Below are 14,497 nucleotides of genomic sequence, written 5' to 3'. Positions count from 1 at the left end.
ATCTGGAGGGCCATTTTGATTGCTGAAATTTGGTGGAAGTGCTGTCCCTCGAGTTGAGCAGTAACTGCACTTGAGCATAGCTTCTCCACAATTCCTATATTATAACAACACTTTCAGGCTACTTAAGCACACCCGCTATACCACCAGATTGGTAGCATGCTTCACAGATTGGTAGTTGCTTCATTGCAACTGTTCATTGCATGGACAGTCAAGTAGAGCAACTAATGTGCAAATACACCTAACTTTGTCAGTTGTAGCCACCAATCACTTCTGGCAGTTAAGGCTGCTTTTAAAATTTAGCACTTTAGTAGGGAGGCATTAGAGACTTGAGATCAAATGAACATTCATCCCAAATAGTAGGCTATTGTAGCACGTAGTTGCAGACACAGGCTACTTGAAAATCATTTGTTGTGCTAATAGCAAGCTAGTAATTCCAAGTACAAAATGTGAATGCAAAAATGCAATGGGAAAAAGGATGTACGGTACTTGCCTATAACAGTGTTGACCCTATAAGGCCAAGAGCCTCTTTTTGCCTATTGGTGGTGGTGTTTTCGAGAAGTGAGTGGCCCATGAGGTTCTTCTCTGTGAACACATTGTGAATCAAGGCCGCTGCAAACTTGCCTGGTCCACCATGGCAATCTGTGCCAGGATCATCTGAATGAGCACTTCTCCAACCTATGTGAAAGGGCACATTTAGGTAAATATTAGTGAGGTAGTTTAAGGATTTTAAGCACATTTACACAACAGCCACACTCCAAATAAATCACAGAAATACTGCCTGCTCCAGACCTAAAATGTCAACTAATGTCACTAATAAAAACAACTAAAACTAATGTCATAGCTTGTTATCCTGTTAGGATGCCATGTGCTTCAGAAAAACAAGGATTCACCCAGTACAAAATAAAATAGTAAGTAAACCAAAGCATCAAAAACTTTAATGCAAGTAGCATTTTTAGGTTACTTCACATACTTTCGGGTGTCTGCCTCTAAGTATTTTCCAGCCAATTTGTGTCACTAGGTGGTCAATGGCCTAATGGGTAGGGCTGCTATGTTGAGGGAAGTGGGTTAATAACCATCTGATGGACCTGCTTGGATCTCTGGGTATGTGACTCAGAGTATGTGCCTCTTCAATGAACCTCTTTCACGCCATCGTGGGCAACTGCTGCTTGTGTTGGCAAGCAGCAGTAGCAGCTCAAACAGTAAGATAACTGTTGACGTTAATGCGATTACCACTACACATCAGATTCGCTTGCTGTGTCCCAGACCTACTCAGCTGAATGTGTACATAAGACACAAAGTCAGGGTGTGCCAACTGCCCACCTCATTAAATAATTTAATCGACTCGCAAATCAAAGGCTATGCAAAATCGCAAAGGAGGCACTTAATGCTACCAGTTTTACTAAATCTTAAGGAGAATACCGCCCGGCAATACATTCTCCTGGCAACAGTGCATTTGATCATGGTGACGCTAGATGATGAATGGCCAAAGAATTCACCTTTCGCATTCCGGCTGTGGCGTCTCCAGGCTCATTTTGATTCTGAAAACAGATGTCAGTATTAAAATGTGATGCCACGATAACTCAAAAGCAACAATCAAAACATCTATATGGACGATTAGGCCGACATAAATGGATGGATATAAATGACTGATTGAAAACATTAAAGCATGGCTGCTCTTGCCACTGGCAGTGTGAGGTGGGCAAATAAATTATTTTTAATTTCTCTCCAAAATTTTTAAAATTATTTTGCTCATCTACTGAACTGTTGTGGCCACATCTTAAAGGTAGCTCGTTCATATAAAACCAGTGTTGCATTTTTTTACTCCCCGTCTAACTGCTGCTACTGCAATTTGCTTACTCTCTTAAGTATTCCACAGAACTGCTCCACCAACAAACCATTGTTCCAAGCTTATATCAAAGCGTCATTTAGTTCACAAGGATACGCTCCCCTTTCACTCTCTCTCCTCTTTAGAGTGTGAATTCAAAGCAAAAATAACTTATTGACATAGCTGTCTACTTCTATCTCATAAAAAGCCTTGCTAATTTTTTACATTTGTCGATAACGCCTACATGCCACTGGAAGCACAGTGGGACGACACGGCAAATATGCCCAAGCATCTCGTTCCTTTACTGATTTCGAACTTAGTTAAATCAATGAGTTACTGAAGGGCCAAAGGCTGAAACTTCACACGATGACGTTATTTTGAATGTTTCATCCCTCTAAAGCAGAACATAGAATCCCACAGAATCTGCCTTTTCCATGAATATAGAGCGCCTACGCGAAGGCGTTAGCGCGAAGTACTCGATGGCGTCGAAGGGAGATAATGGCTAAAAAAAAAAAGTTCACCGCGCGCCTACCGGCGGAAAACAAACCACACATAACCTGATGATTTCACAGCATTCGCTGCCATCAGCCCTTTCTTATCTCACCTATCACATAGAATCACATATACGCCCTTGCAATTCTTTATTATTATCGCGCCACAGCGCGTGTCTACCGCACGGCGTGTCAGCGGACTCTGGGCACTCGATCCTGAAGCGAACAGCGCAGTAGAATACATTCGAACGGCAAAACGCCCCGCGCATATTTTCGCCGATCCCGACACGCCATGTAGTAGATGCACGTCAATGGACGGCGTTGCGCGAACGAAATATACTTGATTACAGTACAGTTCAGATTACTTCACGTCGCATTGTTTCCACCAAAACGGCAAAGCACGAGCGCTCATTAATAAGGCTAATTTCAATCGGTGCTGGAACACCGTGCCAAAAAAACGTGGCGCACACAACATGCCCTGTTTCAGCTGGCTCCACACAGCTGCTCACCAAAACGGCAGAGCACGAGCGCTCATTAATAAGGCTAATTTCAATCGGTGCTGGAACACCGTACCAAAAAAACGTGGCGCACACAACATGCCCTGTTTTAGCTGGCTCCACACAGCTGCTCACCAAAACGGCAGAGCACGAGCGCTCATTAATAAGGCTAATTTCAATCGGTGCTGGAACACCGTACCAAAAATCGTGGCACGCACAACATGCCCTGTTTTAGCTGGCTCCACACAGCTGCTCACCAAAACGGCAGAGCCCACGAGCGCTCATTAATAAGGCTAATTTCAATCGGTGCTGAAACACCGTACCAAAAATCGTGGCGCGCACAACATGCCCTGTTTTAGCTGGCTCCACATAGCTGCTTTACGTCGCCGCAAGCGCGCTGTGAAGTTAAATCAGGACAAAACTTCATGCTCAATATAACAAATCTAGTGCTGCACAACCAATTCTCGCAACGGAAGGATAGTACTAGTAATGAAAACGAGCACAGAAGCGCGTGGAAGACACGCACGGGCTCTCTACGCACTTTTGCTGAAAGCGTCGCAATGAACGAGCAAGTGGAATTCGAAAACACGCACTCACCTTCGATTTGGCTGAGTCGGAGGCGATCATGGTGATCTTCGAGGCAACGTGTAGCCCATAAAGAGCGAGCAACAGGTTGAAATATACAAAAGATGTCACAGCGAGGCAAAGGGCACAGAAAACGCAGCAAACTCATCACGCAACCAGCACACATACCGCCGCACGCACAAAGTTCTGGAATGCTCCAAAGAGTCAACAGCGCAAGCGCGCATTCACACAAAAACCGCATACAAATCCACGCTTCATACATGAATTGCAATATTTACAACGAGCTGAAGGATTTCGCCGATTGATTCATGACGCTATCCGTATTTACTGAGCCATGTTGTGAGCTAAGTTGACGCCTCGCTCTATCTCGAGGCATTTTTGTATAAGTGTCGGGCAAAATACTGCCAGCTCCAGCTCTAGGATCAGCTTTGACTGGTCACGATCGAGTGCCCAAGAGGCGGCCCGAGCTCAATGCATTTCAGAATGGCGTTTCTAGCTTGATTCATAAAATAGCATGTTATTTCTATCTCGCTCTCTCTCTTTCTCAATTTTGTATTTTTTACTCGAAAGCAGCTTGACGCTGAGTTAGCAAATGCTGCCGCTTAGAGACACACTGGACTCTGGAGAAAACTTGAAGCCTTGCATTTTCCTCGTGCGAAGAAGGGACAGTTGTGACTGCAATAGTGCAAAAACGGAACGACCTGCTGGCCCGTAGCAGAAGAGGTGAATTAAATTACAATTTCAATTGCGGTAGGCGCTGGCCAGGTGCTATTAGTATCAAAGCGTTGAACTGTGCAATTTTTAAACAGGGATTCCCTGGCATGATTCGTGCGATCTGAAAACGTGTGCGTAAGTTTCTGTGAATGCAGGCATGAATGCGTGTGTTGCCAAATTTCGAGGGGGGCTGTGTACCTTAAGTGGGACTTGAAAAAAACAACAACAAAGAAATGTAATTCCACTAGAAAAACATACGCGTGCGGCAACGATGTTACCGTGTTTGAACTTTAGACGCAACCTCACAGCGACGACCACGACCACGGTAGAAATGCACTTGGAGTGCCGTATAATGCTATCGCAATAAAAGGAAATACCTCTTGTGCAATTACCTGTTATTTATCATAGACAACCACTTTTGTTAAAACTATTGAAAGCATTCTCACGTTCAAAAATACTCATTTTACCGGTAGTCAGCCCGCTGAAGCAACTCGATAACTCGCGCGAAACACTAAACTACGGACCAACAACGCAATACACGCAATTGTTTCTAAAGCTGTTCGTGCTTGTTACCGTTTGACATCATGACATCAAGCCTCACGGACCTACCCTACCTTAACACATCCTCATTCTCAACTGACATTTAAAATTTTGCATGCTTTGCGTCCTTCGAATTGAATTTCGGAAAATAGTTTAACAAATTTGTTTTACCCATTCCGTGCGCATTACTTTACCTTTGAAAGAGGCTCCCATTCGTTCTTATATGCACGGCTGTATTTCGCCCACGTGCCCATGCTTAGTTTTGAGAACGGTTTTCTTACTGAACCACGCGTGAATCGGCAGCAGATGGCGCCGAAACCAAAAACAAAAGAGAGCTTAGTCTGGAAAGACAGCGTAACGCCATCCACTCAGGGCCGACATTGCCTAAAAACACAGCCTTCGAGACGGCCTACATAACTTTTTAGCAGCAATGAGCTTTGGGTTTTCATAAACGGTGTTCCCAAATTTTGCCAGTGCTGACGTGATCCCCGGGATCCGGAAGTCCTTAATACAAAAATAGCTTTTATCGCGGTAGCGCAGTGCGCCGGGCCGGGCACGTACGGGCGCGCGCGGGACATAGTGCAAATTCAAACGGCCGGCCAATCGTCGCGCCCCTGGTCCGTTTTGCGCGCACCGTTCTTCATCGTTTGTATTAAAAAGAAACATTTATTTTAATACGTGAAGCAACCGGCGCGAAATAAACTACGGACCAACAACGTACACAATTGTCGCTGTTCGTGCTTGTTAGTTTGACATCATGACAAACGGTAGACAGCATGCCGTCCCATTGATTAAACATTTGTACCTGTGCTTCTGCGCTATGATTTGCCACCGGCAAAGTATAACAGCGTAGATTGTGCGTGGTGGCCAAGCAGTTTCCCAACACACTGGCCAGCACCCCGTCTCTACGTGTTACAAAAAAGACCTAGGCTTTCATGTAAAATATGGACACCACGTCGCAGAGATCACCCAAACTTGTTTCATTCTATTGTGCGCTAAGGGCTACCAACTAAACGAAACGCACTCTTTAAAAACATATTTGTTTATTATGCTTGCATACTACTTTTCCCACCATCTTGCCCATATTGAACATGAAGGCAATGCCGTTTTCTGACACAGACAGGGCACTGGCCACTTACAATAGAAGCCGATGGGAATCCAGGAGGTGCCCAATCATCGGTCATTGGTCACTGCTTGTTGAAACGTTTGTCTTGTGCTCCAATTTTGTGTCTATATATATATATATATATATATATATATATATATATATATATATATATATACATAGGGTGGCCATACGGAATTTTTAGAAATCGCCTGTGGCAGGTAGCATAATTCTTATCATTGAGCTGGGTTAAGCGATGAGGCGGACATTAGTAGCACGCGCAATCGAAACATAGATTCAGCTAATTAACAAAAAATCACTAATTAACTTCTTATTTTATTACTTTACGACACATATTGCGATTTACGAATTTGAGCCGGTGAGCTTGTCAGGCGTATCCACTTGGAATGAATTTCCAGAATGACACCAATTTGGAGATATGCGCCATCAAACTCGCCGCAAAAATGCACTTTTGTTACTCTTACTTTGTTACCAAAATGCTGTTTTATACATTAAAGCACAAAAGTAACTAAAACGCCCACATATTTCGTCCCACACTTTGGGCAATAATATCTCGAAACTGGTGTTATCCTGGAAATTCATTTTATGTGGATGCATCTTGCAAACTCACCGGCTACAATTCATATATTGCAATATGTCATAAAATAATTAACTAAGAAGTTCATTAGTCATTTTTTGTTAATTATTAGAATATTAGTTTCAATTTCTTGTGTTACTAATGTTCGTTTCTTCGAATAACCAAGCTAAGCGATAAGATTTATGGTACCTAGCTGCTACAAGTGATTTTTAAAAATTTTCGTAACTTTCTTGCACTGACACTTACATATATGCAAATTCCACGTAGCTGGACAGAACCAAGGTAATGTTTTTTGCCGTCGCTTACAGATACTCAAATTTTTGCATTAGATAAATAATTAGATAATCATTATAAATAATAATTATTATTCAATTAATAATAAATAATTAGCTTCTCGGATATTATATTTAGATGAAAAGTGTCAATCAGAAAATTATAGAGCAACAGGAAAAAACTCCCGATACAGCTTCTGTTGCCCAATACGTGGTACATAAAAGTGTTTTCCGAGCGTGAAAGAAGCCCGCGGATACACGCATAGTGCCTCGAGCGGCTAGTTTTGCGGCAATTTTGCGTGTATTCGCGGGCTTCTTTCACGCTCGGAAAAAAAAGAAAAAGAAAAAAATCACTTTTCTGTTGCACGTATTGAACAATAGAAAGCTGTATCGGGAGTTTTTAGTGGCAGAAGCGTCGAGTGCCATTTGTTCTTTGGACAGTACTTCCGGTTCACCTCCTGAGATGATCAGGAGGTGAAAATAAATCGAAAAAAATAGTACAGTACAAAATTCACGAATTTCATTATAGATATGATATCAGAGCATAAGTTTAGCTATATGTTGAGTCACTGAAGTCTCTGGAATAATTAGAATTAATTAGCTGAGACGACCGGGGACGCAATCCAAGTAAATCAGAAAAAAGAAAAAAAAATGGTTCAGTTCAGAATTCATGACTTTCATTATAGATATATCAAAGCATAAGTTTTGTTGCAAGCTGACTTGCTGAAGTGTCTGGGATAATTATAACTAATTAGCTGAGACGAGATTAAAAATAAATTAGGAAACAAATTAAAAAATAATACAGTGCAAAATCCATCGGTTTCTTTAGAGACATGATATCAAAGCATAAGCTTAGTTCAAGTTGAGTTACTGAAGTGTCTGGAATAATTATAATTCATCAGGAATCAATTATTACTGCTTACCAAAGCACAGAACACCAACGCCGGGATGCGAGTGCCAAAAAGAAACACCTAAGTCAAAGTTTAAGGTTGCCTACTCTTTTAAGCATGAAATGCTTTTAGCTCCCGTTGTCGGCGATCTTCAAGTGACCTTGAGCCAAAAGTCAAAGCTCTTATCCGGGCACTCAAAACGAGAACATGCCGGCAAGTTGAAAATGAAATTTAGTCACCCGTAGGCACGAGTACAACTGTGGTATGGACGTAGAGTGCAATATAACGTACCGTACATGCAATACATTGTACTTGATATAAACAAAACATATGAGCAAACAAAAAAGTAAATGGTGTCTGCTTGACACTGGCTTTGCCACAAATCAAAAACCACTATGACAAGTTGCGAGAACAAAACGAGATCATCCGAGCAACCAGTCAAACTTGAAAAAATGCAGTCTCTGGCACAAACCCTTTACTAAACATGCTAGTTACTCTCCAAACAAATTACAAAAAAATATTGCTTGCGAGTTCTTCCCAATGTTTCTTGACAAGCTGTAACTTCTATTACGCTGAAGTTTTATTTGTCTTTTCCAATAGCGACGTTCAAAAGGCATAGATACAGGGGTAGCTAAAGTGGGCCCATCCTGGAGGCAGTGCAGAAAGGGTCCAAGCGCAATGTCGCATATCCCCTGTGGGCACGGGGACCTGTAACGCTTCTTTGAACTGCCCCTGTCATACGTGGGACCCAAAGAGACAAAGTCAAGAGCTCTTCCTCTGTCGAGAAAATGGAGTCTCTTATAAAAATGAGTATTGATATGTTGTTGGCATATTGTTGAGAAATTGTTGACACAATATCCTTTCAATAATGCCTCAATAGTTATTGAACGTACACAACAATACCTCAACAATAAAGTTGTTGAGCGCTTCACAACAGTAAAGTCATTGACTAATTGTTGTTGACATATTATTGAATAATGTTGAATATTATTGAGAATTGTTGAGCAATATTGACATTGAATATATATCTGAAAGCAAAGCTTGTCGCCGTAAGCATCTTACGTAAGCAAAGGCATATCTTACGTAAGCAAAGCTTGTCGTCCGATTCTAGTAAGCGAAGCTTGTCGTCCGATTGTAGCATGCTGATTCTAGCGTGACGGCTTCCGAAGCCCAGGCAAAACGTCAGCGAAGAGCCGCCGAACCTGAATTTAGGGCAAACGAAGCGGAACGCCTGCGGCAGCGTCGTCTTGCCACAAGCTCCCCCAGTTACGACTTGAGAGATAGGCCTTTGGTTCGAGTTATGTGACACTCTATATATTTAGTGGTGGTTAAGTGAACAATAAAACAATATATATGTGTAAAACACATACACACCTATGCGTGTGTGTTTCAGACATAGATTCAATGTCAATATTGCTCAACAATTCTCAATAGTACTCAACATTATTCAACAATATGTCAACAACAATTAGTCAATGACTTTACTGTTGTGAAGCGCTCAACAACTTTATTGTTGAGGTATTGTTGTGTACGTTCAATAAGTATTGAGATATTATTGAAAGGATATTGTGTCAACAATTCCTCAACAATATGCCAACAACATTTCAATAGTCATTTTTATAAGGGATTCTAGGTAGGCCGGGTGGTTCGGAGCATTCCCGCGTAGAATGGTAGAGGTTTGGGTGTCCACCACAGAAAGGACATTGTCGGGGTACTGGCTAGGGTAAAAAGTGCGGCGGAGAGCAAGGCTGGGGAACGTATTAGTTTGGAGATGGCGCCAAGCGGCTGCATCTGCATGGTTTATCTTCACGTGTGGTGGAGGGAATGTTCTACGCGATAGTCTGTGGTGTTGTAGTATATGCGTGTATGTAAGCGGTATCGTTTCTACCTTGTCTGCGTTGGACTGGCCTTCCACCGGTGCTTGGAGGGTTAGGCCTCGGGTTGTCGCATGAACGCGCTCATTGCCAGGGAGAGACGCATGCCCAGGTGTCCAGACTAGGTGAACTAGTGGAATATTTTGCTTCTTGTGTAGCATTTTATGAGCGACCGGTGAAATCCATCCTTATGCGTAGGTTTGACACACTCACTGGAAATCTGTAAGAATATATATGATCTTATCGGGGGGTTGAGCGCTGATGGCGAGGGCTATGGCACATTCTTCCGCTTCCCTGCAGTTGTCAGTGCGTATTGTGGCTGATAATACTGCTTCGCCCCTCGAGTCGGCCACCGCTACCACTTTGGCTGTAATGTCGGTGTACCACGCGGCGTCTGTATGGAAGGTGTCGAGGTCGTTGCCGTATGCTCGGTGCAGTGCCATTGCACGTGCAGTGCGCCTGCCTTTATTGTGTTCGGGGTGCATATTCCGAGGAATGGGGGCCACTGTAATGTTTTCTTTGATGTTTGGTGCGATTGACAGGGGCTCTCGTGGGGCAAACTCTGATGTTGGGTTACAAATTGTCTGAGTACGTGCCTTCCTGTCGATGTACGTTTCAGTCGTTCGATCTGACTGACTTTATAGGCTTCGATTATTTCGACCATGGTGTTATGCAAACCAAGCTGTAATAGTCTGGCTGTTGAGGTGTACATAGGAAGGCCTGTCGCAGTTTTCACCGCTGTTCCTATGAGGGTGTCTAGCTGGTTTGTTTGTTTATGGGTGAGTTGGGGAGGGTGGTAAGGTGCGTGATAGGTAATGTGCTTACAATTAAAGCGTGTATGATGCACATGACGTCGGATTTTTTAGGCCGTGGCAGCGGTTCGTGACCCGCCGGATCATGTGCACTACCTGAATAATGTGTTTCTTCAGTAGCGTCAGGGCAATGTCGCTTTCGCATTGGCTTGAACGTGGAGTCCTAGTAAGCGTAATTTGTTAACCTTATTAACAGGTTCACGCTCGATAGTCACCGTGATGTCAGGCGGTAGGTGATGTTTCTTTTGGAGTTTTTTTTTTTTACTATAAGCAGTTCTGACTTTTGAGCTGCGCACGTAAGTCCCCCTGCTTGTGCATATTTCTGGGTGACATCCGCTGCTGCTTGTAGTGCGTCTTGTATTTCACCATCTGAGCCACTGGTGGCCCAGATGGTGATATCAGCATAAAGCGCATGCCTAATTGCCGGTATGGCATCTAGTAGTGCAGGTAGTCTGCTCATAGCTATGTTAAAAAGCACGGGGGAAAGCACTGACCCTTGTGGCGTGCCTTTTCCCGCAAGAGAGATTGAGTCCGAACCTATATTTTCTATACCTATAGTCGCAGTGAAATCTTTAAGAAACACCCGGACGTAATTGTATAGTCATCGGCCACACTTGATTACCGCTAGATTGGCGAATGAACAACTAACAACTCCTCCGTCCAAAGCATACGTCTGCCATCGCAGCGCTGATCATCACGAAGGTGGGATCTGGTCGTGAAACATAAAAACCTTCTTTTCATTCATTTCTTACTCATACATCACAGGAGGGGTGCCGACTTCCCATTGTTGTTCTCTCTCGTAATGATAACGACAAGTTGCATTACGTTTTTAATAACATTGTATCAGTAAGAGTTTATCCTGTAAAATAACTAAAGTCACATTCTCATCATTTCTCGTCTATAAAAACTCACTCCGTTCTCCATAGCCAAGGGGCCTTGAACTATTTTAAATAAATAATCAAAGAAAAAATGAGTAAGCGAAAATTCCAGCAGACTGATGACTAGTGACGTTAATGCGGTTAGAATTCAAGCAATGTATGGAAACACTATATTGTCGAACAAGCCTTTACACACAATATTTAGGGAGAAACTAGGCTAATAAGATTGCTCACATCAATACACCTATGCACCACAGCGCCATCACAGACCACAGCGTCTACCTTCAGACAACACAGAGAGTTCACTAAACGCGGTCTCCCAAACAAAGCCAGTTCTGTCGCGCTGGCACTGTAGAATTTCCTTTCTGTAAATTTTGCCTCGTGGGGTGATGAAGTTAGGAAATTTGCAGGCGCAAGTTGGTATCAGCTAGCGCAAGACAGGGGTAATTGGAGATCACAGGGAGAGGCCTTCGTCCAGCAGTGGACATAAATATAGGCTAATGATTATGATGACGATATTTTGCCTCAAAACAGCTGCGGCGCTACTTTATATGCGTATTTTTGAACCTAAAGCTAATTGTTATTGTCAGCTAGAAAAGCGCGCGTTCTTACTTTTACCAGTCGGGCATGGTTCCTTACTTGTTTCGCGAACGACAGTCATGTTTCGGGAGATAGATAGCTGACAGCAGCAGCATTCTAAAGTGTGCCGTTCCGGTAGCCGAGTGGTTTAGTTGTTCAGCATTCTAAAGTGGGTGAGGTAGGCTAGGAATGCAAATTGAATAAATAAATAAATATCTGCGGCATAAGACCCCTTCACCAGCGCATGCACGTAAGGTCTTATGTTGAATACCCGGTGATTTCCTTTTTTTCCAGATTGCAGGAGTAACGCACACACAAGCACAGGCGCCTATTTTTTACTAGAAAAATTACGAAGAACAGCGAGAATGGCTGCTTTTGTGTTTCTGTTAATCGCTCATACCGCCTTAGTCCATATACAAATGAAAAGGAGTAACAGACAGCGATTGCTTGTGATTACTCCCACCTTATGCCCCAGATAAATGTTTCTGTTAAATAACGTGGGCTTGTGATTTGTTTCACAGCGAAGCCTCTTATTAGGCTTTTATGTGCAAGTAATATCCACCTCTCTGAATATTTCAGCACCAGAACTACAAATAGGTAATCGGCCAGAAGCGAATTTTAAAAATTCGGGGAAACTTCAAAAATGGCCTCCTCCCGTATAAAGTGAAACTCGCTGGAGCATATTGTCATGTGGTCGTGACGTGGGGGAGCACGCAGAATCCAAACTAGTAAAGATCAAACTCTTTATTTGGCGATCCTGCGCCCAGCAAAAAAAAAAAAACACTTTAGAACTAGAGCGGCGAGCACAATCGTTGGTCGTCGACAAAATCTGATCAGTGGCGAAACGCGTTGGCTTTTATACATGAGTCATTGAAGGTTCCAGATCAATTCCTGGTGCCCGCGTGTCCTCCAGAAAGCACTAGACAATTCGCGTCGCTCATAAAATCACATTACATAAGCGTCGGTGACAACAGGCAACGGATAGAAGCATCAACAACGTTTGAGAAACTTCAGATACATGCAGGTGCGTCCTGCGCCGAGCGATAACGTTTATCCTTTGTTAGCCGGTGGAATTCAAAACGGTCACGGGTGAAAGATAAACTAGTACACGTGACAATATAGTTATAAAAATAACAAAAATGCATGCATCCGTCAACCTTACCTAGCTTTAACTGAGAAAGAAACAGCTTTACTATATAAGTATAAATAACTTTGACTTTATGCGCACGTGGGCTGAAGGAAGCGTTGTTGCAGTGCGCAATTTTCGATGGGTGCGTTTTGTTTTTGTAGCTTGTTGCATGTTGCTCATGATAAGCATTTTTCTTGTCTTTCTTTGTGGCCTTTTCTTGGCGTTAGTACGCAGTAGGTTACTTTCTGATATATATTGAAAATGGCTATTGGGTTTTGTCTTCGGTAGGTAATAATTTTCAGGCAAACTAACATCTCAGAAAAAGTTTCTGTCTTAGTTTTGCTAATATTCCCAAAATTACTTATTGTCACCCATTTTACGTAGTCTTCCAGCTCTTGAGAATCACTCCCTTAATGACTTGAGGCTGCATAAGGGAAGGCGTTTGAGAGCACACAGTCATCAATTTATTGGATTACCATCGCACAGCACCACTAAAGCTAACAGAGACGCTATTGTGAAAGGCGCTGGGTAAACGATGACCAAAGGTAGGTATTTGCCATGCACACAAAGTTTTGTCCAAGACAGGTTTTGATTACTTTTCCCACAAGAATAAGACCACCACTGCATGGAATTAGCGCCGGACATTTTGTGCATGAGCAGAAGCCATTGTCACATGTTAACGCCCCTGCAATTGATTCGATTTACCTGTTTTAATTCAGCTGCACTCAGTGCTTCATTCGCATGGTTTACCACGGTATAGTGGTGACTAGTGGTGACTGCGCTTGATTTCTGTTCAGAAAAAACTTTTGTTCCGGCGTAAGCAACATTCTACACGGAGGGTGGTTTCGGTATCTCGAACACTAAGCAGATTTAACATTTTATCAGCCTCTCGCTTCGCAACCCAAAATTTTCAAAATTTCAAGTTTCAAAATTTCTTCATTGTCTTACTATTTTTGATTTTTTTCTGTTTCGGCCGACGATTAGACTGATCCAATGCCCGGAGTGTCGGCCGCAGCGTGGACAAAATGTATTTAACACGCAGTTCTCTTACCGAGGTCTATGAGAACGTCAGTACCTCCAAACTATTCTTCAGGCTGTCTTTCGGGTCCAAGGAACTTCAGCGATGCCACTAGGGAAGTGTTTATTGCAACGTGAGTTTCGTTCGCTGACGCTACGTGGCTTTGTTACCACGTTTCTGCGGTCGCGTGATAATCCGCTCACGATATTAGGCACCGCATGATTCTTAAATGTAGTCCTTTACAGAAACATAGGCCCTTCGCGCATGAGTTTGTGGGCGGGCTAACACAGGATAACAGCACGGTATAGGGCTAACTGAATATTAACAAGAGTGCATCTGGAAGATTCGATGAGGTATGTATTAAACGGTCTTTTGATTGGATGATCACTCACAGCATGTTGCTATAGCCACCAGCGATCTGTCTCTGACTTCAGAGTGCACAAGTTCTCCCACTCGACTGTTTATAGTTTTAGTGTCAACCCACACACCTGTGTGGCGTCATATGCATGCGATAATGCACCGTGTCCATTTTAGATCATTCACTCAATGATAGAAGAATACCGTTCACTATGTCCATAACTTCGTCAGGGGTGTAGCCGATCAAAAATATGCCCACATAATCGGCACAAAGAAAGAGTTGTGTATTGCTAGAAATAATATTTATATCGCTGACAAAAGCATTAAAAAGTA

At 42.9% G+C, this 14,497-nt stretch overlaps 1 long non-coding RNA gene across 1 annotated transcript; it reads right to left on the bottom strand.

The window, feature by feature from the left end:
• Positions 1-530: 530 nt before the first annotated feature.
• On the bottom strand, positions 531-3,574 carry LOC125946929 (uncharacterized). Its single transcript, XR_007468001.1, has 3 exons — positions 3,411-3,574; positions 1,497-1,538; positions 531-675 (listed from the first exon to the last, which is right to left on the bottom strand). It is a non-coding gene; the product is annotated as an uncharacterized LOC125946929 (long non-coding RNA).
• Between the last annotated feature and the right edge of the window lie 10,923 nt (positions 3,575-14,497).

This window comes from Dermacentor silvarum, chromosome 7, assembly GCF_013339745.2.
Source record: "Dermacentor silvarum isolate Dsil-2018 chromosome 7, BIME_Dsil_1.4, whole genome shotgun sequence".
Taxonomy (NCBI): domain Eukaryota; kingdom Metazoa; phylum Arthropoda; class Arachnida; order Ixodida; family Ixodidae; genus Dermacentor; species Dermacentor silvarum.
Note: the sequence above shows the minus strand (reverse complement) of the source record. Positions and strands in the feature narration are given on the sequence as shown.